The sequence below is a fragment of the Astyanax mexicanus genome, chromosome 22 (genome assembly GCF_023375975.1).
Source record: "Astyanax mexicanus isolate ESR-SI-001 chromosome 22, AstMex3_surface, whole genome shotgun sequence".
Lineage (NCBI taxonomy): Eukaryota > Metazoa > Chordata > Actinopteri > Characiformes > Acestrorhamphidae > Astyanax > Astyanax mexicanus.
The window spans coordinates 11,943,022-11,956,504 of record NC_064429.1 but is presented as its reverse complement, the minus strand read 5'-3'; positions in this window follow the sequence as shown (position 1 = coordinate 11,956,504).

The following is a 13,483-nucleotide window of genomic DNA, read 5'->3' as shown; positions in this document are numbered from 1 at the left end:
GTGACCAGTGGCATCTGGCTAGAATTGTCCATGTGAACAGAAACCACACCCACATTCAATGCAGGAGACTCCGCCCACATATCCCACAGGTCAGTGCAGTGCTCTTCAGCTTCCATGGAACATAAAAAAAGCTGTTTTTGGTCATTTAGATTGGACCAAAAATGACATAAGTATAAATAAATAAATGCACATATAAATGTAGAAATAAATAAATATATATATATATAAATAAATGAATAAATAAATAAATGTAGAAATAAATAAATGAAGAAATGTGGAAATAAATGAATGAAGAAATAAACAAATGCACATATAAATTAATAAATATATAAATCATTAAATAAGAAATTTACCTATACAATTATTTATGCCCGTATTTATTTATTTATTTATACATTTATTTATTTATTCATTTATTTATTTATATATTTATTTATTTATACATTTATATGTGCATTTATTTATTTATACTTATGTCATTTTTGGTCCTCCATATTTTGTGTAGTGATTAATAGACTAAAAGAGAAGCAGGGTACAGGCTGCACAGACCGCCGAGCCATCGCAGTACTGATCCATTTCACCAACATCACCACTGCTGCTGGACTTCTCAGCTCCACACTGACCCCACGGCTCCCTGATCTCTGCACGGATACTGCTGATCATCTATTGAACAAAAGCGCGGGTTAGAGCCTGCAGAGAACTCTCACTATTGTACATTTAATATATTACATTCCCAGCAGTTTACCTGTAACAGTGAAGGTGTAGAAGTGAATATCCTCTTTATTCCCGGCGTCTCGAACAGTGTAAACAGTGTAAACTCCACTATCAGACTCCTTCATTCCTCTCAGCTCCAGAGCGAGGGATGTTCTCTTACTGTATTCAGGATTACACTGTAGAGATCCTCCAATCACTGTACAGATCTGACTATGCTGGTTTCTCCATATAGAGCATAGCTGAGCTAAATCAAATATAAAATGTGCATTGAGTATGATGGAGATTCTGTGGTTGTCCCAGCAGGTTGTTCTGTTCCCTGTTGTAGGACGTTGCTTCTTCAGGTTGTTCAGAGGCTGTAGATAAACTGACGAGTGTCTGAGTGGTCAGACTGTAGTGGATCGTACACTGTCCGTGGGAAACCTCTGGGTTTTGTGTTCCCCACTGGGTCATCTGATGTAGTTTGTCCTAACATTATTGGACTGTCCAGCTTTGTGAGGAGTAGTGTGAGGGATTTAACAGTTGGTTGAAGCCTGGAGAGCTTTACCAGGACCTTCTGCTGAGAAGATAATGTATGTCCTTTAGAGCTTTTAGCTATACTAATGCTAAATTTTATGGAGAGGAATTAGTGCCAACTGTAAAAGCAAACACTATTGTGGAAAACTGTAAGTGCAATCCACAAAATGCATTTTTTTCTCAATAACATGCAGAATAAGTGCCAAAATGAAATGCTAAACCATTATTACATTACATTTCACATTACACTTCTCTTTATTAAAAAACAAACACACATTATTTTTTCTAAACCAAACGCCAATGAATTTGTGCCAGAATTGCACTCAAAATGCAATCAGCTCAACTGCATTGTCTTCTACTGTGTGGCTGTTCTGCAAATGTTCAAAAGCAAATCCTGATGCACAGGATTGCATTTCATCTAGGAGCAGCACGGTATTCGTGCCACAATTAAATGTAATTTCTGTCTAATCAGAACCTGCTACTGAAATTTTTGCTTTTCAATTTGACTCTAAATCCTCTCGATAGTACTGACTATTTCCTGTCAACAGAGAATCTCTGTGCATCGTGGTCCATGGGTGTGTTCTGGAGGTCCACTGATTTTAAAACCATTTTTAATAGTCCACTATTGGTCTACTTTCTGTATTCCCGCTTCCAGGTCTATGTTCTAAAAAGCACCTCATTTTAACCGCTGGATATGCAGGTTTATAAAACACAAGATTGAGCCTGAGTAGGAGTCGAAGTGTTGAGTAGAATGATAAATATGTCAGTCTATTTCTGCAAAAGAATTCCTCTTAATGAGCATCACAAACCTGTCAGACGTGTTGTTGTTCATCTTCAGTGGAAGAGAGTCTCTGCCGTTCTGGACTCTGATTACTCTGTCCGTTTCTCTGAACTTCATTCTGGGAAGAGTTAACTCTGTAAACTCCACTGCTTTCTGACTCGCTCCGGAGACACCGTGTCATGCTGCACCGCCACTGCCTGACCACACTGATTAGTAGTGCAAATGTCTGCGTCACTATCACTACCCACGCCCACACTGGGACACTGGGACAGTCCCTGCCGGAGCGGAGCTGCTCATCTACAACACACACACACACACAAACACACACACCACGGAAAGTGAGTGCATATATACATAAATATTTTATCGTTATATTAGTAAAACACCCCAATCATTCATGCAGTTATCTGTTTCTACAGTTTAGTTTAGTTTTTTTACACAGGAAAAAATGAGAACATTAAACAATGCATCATAACAAACAATAAGAATCAATCTCTCCTCTTATTACTCAAACCCGCCTATAGCAGAATAAGACAGATTTTAAACTTGGTATGATTTAGGGCTGTACTACAGGGTAATACGTACCCGCTGCTGCCGGTGGTGTTCTGGGCGCTTCAGGTTGATTCTGCGCTTCAGAGTCACAGTATTAATACTATCGTTACACAAGATCACTTAGGTTACGTTCACACAACAGGTCAAAAGGGTCCCAAAACCAATATTTATTTAAGACCGTTCACACAGTCTTAATGTGAGCAGTATCTGATGTGTCGGCCACTCAGTCTCTCTGTGCAGTCTCTCTCTCATCATCTCAAGACTTGATTACTGCAACTCTCTACTGGCTGCTCTTCAACTGCGATCCACCAAAACCCTGCAACTAGTTTAGAATCAGCAGCAGCACGACTCTTCTTCAATCTTCCGAAGTTCAGTCATGTGACTCCTTTGCTGCTTTCCCTCCACTGGCTTCCTGTTGCCGCTTGCATCAGATTCAAACCCCTAACTCTGGCCGACAAGGCCAAAAATGGACCAGCTCCTTCATACTTGATAGCTCTGATGGTCAAATCCAGATCTGCACCAAGAGCTCTTAGAGCTTCCAGTACGGCTCGACTCGAACCTCCATGACTCAGAATCACCAACAGAAAACAGAAATCCAGACTCTTCTCTGAGCTGCAGCACCAATGTGGTAGAACCAACTTCTACTGGTTGTCAGAACAGCTCCGGGTGTCTGAATCTCATTTGACTGATTTTAAATCAGTGTTAATGTGCAGAAGCCAAATCACGAAGATTGTGTCACTTCACAGTGAAATTTTCTTAATTTCAATGGAAACACACTTAAGATCATGACATAAAGCAAATAAACAGGACATGCAGACACCGTCAGAGTAAAATATATTATATAAATATATATATTATATAAATATATATAACATGATGACTGTGTACTTCACATTTTGCCACATTTTGCATCAATTACAGCCTGGCAGACTCTCTGGATTCTAGCTGTCAACTTTTTGAGGTAATCAGAAGACTGAGAATAAGCCGCTATACAAAAATAGGCTTTAATACAAACATTTTTATTCCTTAAAAATAATCTGATACACTTAAATTATTTGTGAAATGGACAAAATTGTTTGTGAATTGTGTGAAAATGTGTTTTTCTTTCAAAAAGAGGGAAATTTGCAGGTTATCCTACACTTTTGAGCGGTAGTGTATCTATTCAAGTTCTGTTAACTCACTGTCTCAACACTGAAACCCTCACTCGCTGCTGTTCTCCCTTTTCCCTTCTTTCACTGCCTTTTTTTTTGCTTTATATTTACTCAACATTAGGGGTGTCACGATCTCGATATTTTATCGAAATCGAATCGAAATGAGGTCACGGTCTCGAATATCGGAGTCAAAAAGAGGATCGACGATCCCTCCCGCGCGCGCTACGCAAATAGCGCAGCGCGCTACGCAAATGGCGCGGCACCAACACAGCGCATCCTATTCATTTAAATAGAGATAGCCACTGCATGAGCGCAGTCGGCGGGAGTGTGATCACTGTTTTTATCTGTCCAACGGGGGAGGGGGGGCGGGGGTTGGGCGCGCAGGTTTTGTATCTGTATCTAACGGAGGGGTGGGTGCGCGCAGGTGAGAGCGTGTGAACTCGCTGAAATGCGTGTGTCAGTGTGACTTGAGAACACTGACTATTGATCACAGTGAGGTGGATTAAAAATCTTAAACTTATAATTGACTACACCTGTTGCTTTCCATTGAATTAAAAAAACATCTTTCTCTCAGATAAAGTAAACACAAGCGTGTTTCTGACTAAAATAAAAGCTTTTCAGGAGAGATATAAGTTATGTGTAAATATTTATAAGACAATACCTGACAAAATCTGTTTTAATGACGTTAATAAACATCACTGTGACAGCGCTAGTCACAGTTTCACCACATCACTTATCTAACCAGCCTGTACTGATTTCTGCCCCCCAATAATGCTTTCAATAACCTCTAATAGCCTTTAATAGTCTTCAGTAGCCTTTAAAAGACTTACCTGGCGGCTGTGGTGTGTCCACTAAACTCCGTAGTTATAAACATCATGAGGTTAGCAGCGCGCTAACTGACCTGTTTATAATGTAATCCGAGCAGTGACTCCGTGTCGGCTGTTCTAACCTGCTGCTGTTAGCTGCTTGGGCTGAAAGATGAACTGTAGTGAGCTGTATTATCCGGTTAGTGGGGTTAAAACCTTTATTTGTTTACAGAAACAGTAAAAACGGACTGGCTGAGCTCTGTAGCCCGTGGCTGGGCTGTACTGAAGTAGTGACTGAGTGAAGAGAGCTTGTGCTGCTGCTGCTAGTGGTTGGATGAAGAACTGCAGCTTCATGTAATGAGCAGTTTCACCAGCCATCCACACACAGCTCTGATAAACTGCTTGTTTTAATAGTGCACACTGTTGCTACCAAAAAAAGTCACTAGATGGCATTACCATATATATCTTAATAAATAATAATAATAATATTTATAATATTTATAATAATAATAATAATAATAATAATAAATATATTATTTAAATTTTATGAGGCATAAAATAATAACAAGAAAAAAAAACAAGAAAATCGAGAATCGAATCGAATCGTGACCCTCAAATCGAAAATGAAATCGAATCGAGGATTTAGAGAATCGTGACACCCCTACTCAACATAAAAGTCACACGATGTTCAGACAGAGCTGCATTGTTGTTGATTGGATATGTATCAGATTTCAATACCACATATTTAATTGGCCCAATTGGGACTTAAAATATCAGCTTTAGTTAAATTAACTCTTTTCTGGGAGTTTTAATTCTTTTATCTCTGTTCAGGAATTAAATCTGAACTGTTGTGGGAGTTAATTTTAACAATAACTACTCTTTCACAGTGTAACAATTAATGCAAAGATTTGTTTTATTAAACTAATATTATTAAAAAACAGTGTAATATTTTAAAACGCTGCAGTTCTCACTTCATTACAGCACTTTATCACACTTTACAGTGCAGAAGATAACTTATGGTAACTTGCTCTTATAGCCAACAACACATCGGCTACGCAAACAACCATCATATAAAATATAATGAAACACTCAATAGAAGAAAGCCCCTGGTGGGTAAGACTACACACTGATGGTGAGCTGGGATTGGAGGACACGCCCATTAGAGAGTTCAGTCACGCTCCTCAACACCTTACAATAAACTCTGAAATAAACTCTACACCACCAAAGAGTTCCCCTCAACTCAACTTGTAGTTTAAGTTGGAGAATAAACTCGCACAGTATAACACTTTCACACTTTTTTGTTTAACTCAAAAATTTTGTATCAACAATCCCCATCAGACCTTAGCTTTCTGATTTCTGACTGTATCATTTTACCACTTAATATAGATATTTTATATCCTTTTTTAACAGCTCTTGCTGCCACTTTACACACTACACTTCTACCAGGACAGAACAAAGGAACCTCTGCTGAGACGTACCTTTAACAATGACGGTGTAGATATGAAGATCCTCATCATTTACGGTGTCCCGGACGATGTACATCCCACCGTTAGCCGGTTTCATTCCTCTGAGCTCCAGAGACAGCGACGTTCTCTCAGCGTACTCAGGTTTACACTGAACCGTACGTCCATCTAAAGTGCAGACCTGAACTCTAGATCCTCCAGCTTCTTCTGAGCTGTAATGGAGAACCTCCACTGGCTCAGACACTTCTAAATCCAGCAGCAGAGATCCACCTGGCCTCATCTGAACTGGAGTCTTCAGAGCTGAGGAGAAAAACACAATCAGATCCTTCATTTATAGACAGTCCTTCTGCTGCACTGTAAACCCAAACACTGCTTTGATTCAAATGATTTAAGTCTGTTTTACATAAAATTAAATATTTCTAAACAATACTCAACTATTTTGAGTTAGTTGAACATTTCTGAGCACATATACTGTACTATTTAAACTGAGATCTTTGAGTTGAACCAACTTATAATAACTGAGTTTAGTCTGTTTTGCCATTAACAGCTTCTTTTCCATTGGCTTCTGTCACAATCTATTTGCATACTGGGCGTGTCCAACAGTTTCTGACAGACAATCACCATCAGTGTGTAGTGATTCCCCCTGGGCTACCTCACAAATAAATCAACTTCCTCTTTAGTTGTACTTAAAACTTGATGTTTTAATTTATGCTAACTCAAGTTTTTATTCCTCATTATTTAAAAATTACCAAACTGGCTGCCTTAAAAAGGTTGAGTAAACTCAACTTATCTGGTCTTACAGTATAACACGAATAAAAAAGTTAAATCAACTTCCCCTTTAGTTGTAATAACTTGATGTTCTAAGTTATGGTAACTTAGAAACATTTTTTTTATTACCCATTACTAAACTTTTTTAAGGCAACCGGTTTCCTTAAATTTTGTAAGTATGTTCAACTTATCCACGCTTACAGTGTGGAGTGTCAGGGCTGAGGCAGCACGAGCAAATGTGAGTGTTATTATTTTAAAAAACAAACAATAAACAAAAAAAAAGAGAACGAAATAAACAAAGAAACACTGAAAACATAGAAAATATGGAAAACAAAGAAAAACCCACAAGCTAACAGACGTAACAACTTAACAACAAGAACCGACAAGGAGAACGGAAACACACGGACTATAAATACACACAGACAAGGACAGGAAACAAGAATCACCTGGGACTAGGGGGCGGAGCTACAAATGAGCAGGTGAGCAACAGGGGAGGAGACAGGATTCCACAGAGTAAATAAACACAGAGAAACTCAAACACAGAAGAGAGACGACAAAATAAATACTTACGCTCGATTTTAAAATGAACGCTGCAGACGTCTTTCCCGTCGCACTCGCAGACGTACAGTGCCCTAATCCCGAAATCAGCTTTACTGATGATCAGAGAGAGATTCCCCTTCAGGTATTGATTATAGATCATCTGAATCTCGTTTGACTGATTTTAAATCAGGCCAAATCACGAAGATTGTGTCACTGTCCAACTGTATGTATAAACACTACCGCTCAAAAGTTTGGGATCACAGTGAAATTTTCTTGATTTCAATGGAAACACACTTAAGATCATGACATAAAGCAAATAAACAGCACTTACAGACACCGTCAGAGTAAAATACATTGATTTTAATGAACAAGATGACTGTGTTCTTCACATTCTGCCACCTTTTGCATCAATTACAGCCTTTCAGACTCTCTGCATTCTAGCTGTCAACTTTTCAAGGTAATCAGAGGACTGAGAATCGCTGATAATAAGGACTATATGCAAAATAGGCCTCTATACAAAAATAGGCTTTAATACAAACATTTTTATTCCTTAAAAATCAATGAATTGTGTGAAACTGTGTTTTTCTTTTAAAAAGAGGGAAATTTGCAGGTGATCCTAAACTTTTGAATGGTAGTGTATCTTTATAAGTTCTGTTTTCTCACTATCCTCTACACTGAAACCCTCACTCGCTGCTGTTCTCCATAATCCCTTCTTTTTACTGCCTTTTTTTGCTTTATATTTACTCAACATAAAAATCACATGATGTTCAGAGAGAGCTGCATTGTTGTTGATTGGATATGTTTCAGATTTCAATACCAAACTGGGACTTAAAGGTCAGCTTTAGTGTCCTGTTTAGTTAAATTAACTCTTTTCTGGGAGTTTTACCTCTTCTAACTCTGTTCAGGAATTAAATCTTAACTGTTGTGGGAGTTAATTTTAATAATAGTGTAACAATTAATGCAAATATTTGTTTTATTAAACTAATATTATCTAAAAAAAACAGTGTAATATTTTAAAACGCTGCAGTTCTCACTTTCATTACAGCACTTTATCACACTTTACAGTGCAGAAGATAACTTATGGTAACTTGCTCTTATAGCCAACAACACATCGGCTACGCAAACAACCATCATATAAAATATAATGAAACACTCAATAGAAGAAAGCCCCTGGTGGGTAAGACTACACACTGATGGTGAGCTGGGATTGGAGGACACGCCCATTAGAGAGTTCAGTCACGCCCCTCAACACCTTACAATAAACTCTGAAATAAACTCTACACCACCAAAGAGTTCCCCTCAACTCAACTTGTAGTTTAAGTTGGAGAATAAACTCGCACAGTATAACACTTTCACACTTTTTTGTTTAACTCAAAATTGTTGTATCAACAATCCCCATCAGACCTTAGCTTTCTGATTTCTGACTGTATCATTTTACCATTTAATATAGATATTTTATATTCTTATTTATCAGCTCTTGCTGCCACTTTACACACTACACTTCTACCAGGACAGAACAAAGGAACCTCTGCTGAGACGTACCTTTAACAATGACAGTGTACATGTGAATATCCTCGTCATTTACGGTGTCCCGGACGATGTACATCCCACCGTTAGCCGGTTTCATTCCTCTGAGCTCCAGAGACAGCGACGTTCTCTGAGCGAACTCAGGTTTACACTGAACCGTACGTCCATCCACTGTGCAGACCTGAACTCTAGATCCTCCAGCTTCTTCTGAGCTGTAATGGAGAACCTCCACTGGCTCAGACACGTCTAACTCCAGCAGCAGAGATCCACCTGGCCTCATCTGAACTGGAGTCTTCAGAGCTGAGGAGAAAATCACAATCAGATCCTTCATTTATAGACAGTCCTTCTGCTGCACTGTAAACCCAAACGCTGCTTTAATTCAAATGATCAAAGTCTGTTTTACATAAAATTAAATATTTCTAAACAATACTCAACTATTTTGAGTTAATTGAACTGAATTTGTGGGCACATATACTGTACTATTCAAACTGAGATCTTTGAGTTGAACCAACTTATAATGACTGAGTTTAGTCTGTTTTGTCATTAACAGCTTTTTTTTCCATTGGCTTCTGTCACAATCTATTTGCATACTGGGCGTGTCCAACAGTTTCTGACAGACACTCACCATCAGTGTGTAGTGATTCCCCCTGGGCTACCATACAAATAAATCAACTTCCTCTTTAGTTCTAATAACTTCATGTTTTAATTTATGCTAACTCAAGTTTTATTCCCCATTACTTAAAAATTTACCAAACCGGCTGCCTTAAAAAAGTTAAGTAAACTCAACTTATCTGGTCTTACAGTATAACACGAATAAAAAAGTTAAATCAACTTCCCCTTTAGATGTAATAACTTGATGTTCTAAGTTATGCTACTTAGAAAAAAAGTTTTTATTACCCATTACTTAACTTTTTTAAGGCAACCGGTTTCCTTAAATTTTGTAAGTATATTCAACTTATCCACGCTTACAGTGTGGAGCGTCAGGGCTGAAGCAGCACGAGCAAATGTGAGTGTTATTATTTAAAAAAACAAACAATAAACAAAAAAAAGAGAACAAAATAAACAAAGAAACACTGAAAACATAGAAACTATGGAAAACAAAGAAAAACCCACAAGCTAACAGACGTAACAACTTAACAACAAGAACCGACAAGGAGAACGGAAACACACGGACTATAAATACACACAGACAAGGACAGGAAACAAGAATCACCTGGGACTAGGGGGCGGAGCTACAAATGAGCAGGTGAGCAACAGGGGAGGAGACAGGATTCCACAGAGTAAATAAACACAGAGAAACTCAAACACAGAAGAGAGACGACAAAATAAATACTTACGCTCGATTTTAAAATGAACGCTGCAGACGTCTTTCCCGTCGCACTCGCAGACGTACAGTGCCCTCTTCCCGAAATCAGCTCTACTGATGATCAGAGAGAGATTCCCCTTCAGGTATTGATTATAGATCATCTGATATCCCTCTTTTGCTCTGCAGGTGTTCAGAGCACACTCAGCCAGAACATCGCCGGGTCTGCTGAACGCCGTCCACCTGACCACTCCAGAACATCTCCCAGCACACGGCAGAACAACGGACTGATGCAGCTTCCCGTTCACCACGACTTCATCCGATTCTGCACCTGGAGGAGGAGAGGAGAGGTTAGAATGAACGAGACATTAAAATGTTAAAATTCCTCATCTTCCATCATCTTATGTCTTATATCTTTTCTAGCCTTTCACAGAAGGACTCGTCTCATCCAAACCACTCCCTGTTCTCACAGCTGCCGAGTGGAAGGAGGCTCAGAAGCTTGAAGACCAGAACCAGCCGGTTCCGAGACAGCTTCTTCCCCCGGGTGACCAGGCTGTGGAACAGCCAGTAGAACAGTGTTCTGCCCAACCCACCCCACTGACTGACACCCATACAAACTCTGCACCCTGCACTTTACCTTACACTGCATCTATCAGACTTTCCCATATTATACAGCATTCTGCCCCCTGTACTCCCCACTCAACTCATTCCTTACCTGCACTTACTCAAAGTTATTCTGTCACCTACTGGACTATTTCCTCACTTCCACACACATCTACATCTGTGCAATATTGGTCTATAGTGTAAGTTATTATGTATATTGTTATTGAGTATACTGTGTATATTGTTTATACTGTAATGCTTGAGTTTCATGCCAGGTTCACTCGACACAACTGACTGGCGACACAGGATCACAAATTACACCATTTTTCACTGTGAGAAATCACAGGCTCACTTGGATGCTTTCCAGAAACACGTTTTTCCTAAAAACACACCAGAACTAAACACACACGAGAACTATCGATGCCCTGCAGAGAATCTCTAAAAAAAGGTGAATACCCACCTGAAGTGAGTGCAGAATGAATGGGTTCAAATTAAGCAATCTATCTATTTGATCAGTTTTAAACTGAAATATGTATTTATGTCCTTAACACAGGACTATTTTAAATGTTTCAGAACAGCAGACATAATGTTTTAAGATTTTAAACTACAGTTATAGACCTTTTAATCTCAGTGCTATGACTGTATCTCCAGCATCTGATTATCAACCAATCAGCTCACAGTAGCAGTAATCTATAAAACCTGTTTATTGTAGAAAAATCTAAACATTTTAAGTAAAATATGTATTCTACTTTTAAATATTAAATAAACTCTTATAAGAAGTAGTTAGTTACTAATATTTAGTTATTAGTTTAGTTATTTAGTTTAGTTATTTAGTATTTTTATGAGCTGTGAGCTCCCTCTAGTGTGAACCCCGCATCACAGATTAACACAGTCACTTTATTAAGGATTACCATCACTTAAAAAGGATGTAATGCAGTTTTTAGTAGTAGATAATAAAATGACTGAGATCAGCTATTATAAATTTATTCTGACTTGTCCCCATACATCTCTACTGTCTATCTCTATTCTGACTAGTCATAAGAGCGCAGGAGTGAAATTCTATATATATATAAATCTATGGCAGCAGATTTATATAAAAATTCACTCTTGTGCTCTTATCTATTCTTGGGCTTCAGTAATGTGATTTTTTTGGTGTTTGTGCCATATTTAGGAGTCACCAGTACTCACCAGCAGTGCTGCTGCTGCTGCTGCTGATGCTGCTGATGATGAAGATGATGATAATGATGAAGCGGAGGGGGAGGAGGAGGAGGACAAAAAAACAAGATGCCATTGTCGTACCTATCAAAGAAAAGACATAATATTTAACAAATATATTAACAATGCACATTTAGAAATAAAGAAAACTGAAAGGGTGAGGGGTTGTTATACTTAGAAAATAAATTAAAGAACAATAAAGCTGATTTCCACTTTTATTTTTTAAGCAATGACATTAAATCCTCAGTCTGTTGGGTATTTTATAAAATAATAAAAAATAAATTAAGAAACAATAAAAGGAAAAGGATTATTTTTTATTAACAGAATTAACAGTGTTTTAAAAGCTTTCCTTTTTACCTTTATTGAAAACCTCTGGAATATAATCAAGAGGAAGATGGATGATCACAAACCATCAAACCACCAAACTGAACTGCTTGAATTTTTACACCAGGAGTAAAGCAGCATAAAGTTATCCAAAAGCAGTGTGTAAGACTGGTGGAGGAGAACATGATGCCAATATGCATGAAAAAAAACTGTGATTAAAAACCAGGGTTATTCCACCAAATATTGATTATTTCTGAACTCTTAAAACTTTATGAATATGAACTTGTTCTCTTTGTATTATTTGAGGTCTGAAAGCTCTGCATCTTTTTTTGTTATTTCAGTCATTTCTCATTTTCTGTAAATAAATGCTCTAAATGACAATATTTTTATTTGTAATTTGGGAGAAATGTTGTCTGTAGTTTATAGAATAAAACAACAATGTTCATTTTACTCAAACATAAACCTATAAATAGCAAAATCAGAGAAACTGATTCAGAAACTGAAGTGCTCTCTTCATGTTTTGTTACAGAGCTGTATATATGTGCAGTTCAGCTCCAGGACAGGCAGTGTCAGTAATGTGTTTAAAGCTACTCAGCATGAGGCACAATCAACATTTAATTTAATCTATTCTAAACTAAACACAGTTTAATCATAGGTAAGTGAATTAGCACATTTTCTGGGGAAAGTGTTCAGTAGTAAATTAATGTGTGTTATCCAGCCAGAGACTGGGACTTTAACTATAGTTTATAGAGGAAATCCAGATCCTAACAGTACAAATCCATTCCGGGAGTCTCTGTGACCGGAGCTGCTGCAGAGCCAGCCATGCAGTTGGAACAAAATCCTGGAACGGATTTGTACTTTCTGGCCCTGGATTTCTGTAATCACCTCTATTTTTTCTGTTTACATTCAGTTTTATTTCACAACATTTAACACCTTCCAGCTCAGGTATTTTAATATACCTGTAAACACAAGATCTGACTAATCCGCTCATCAAAATCATGCATTATTATTATTCAGACAATATTCAGCTGAGCTGCTGCTGCTGGTTAAACTGGTACACAGCTCATTTGTTTTTGAGCTTAAAATTTTCCTTAAAATGAATATAACATATAAAACACTTACTGTAGGTAAGCAGTATGTAAATGGTGCTGCACTCGCTGAACATTAGCAGCTTTATTTAGAAAGTAAGAGTTAACTTTGCCGAACGTCATAGCTGAGAAATT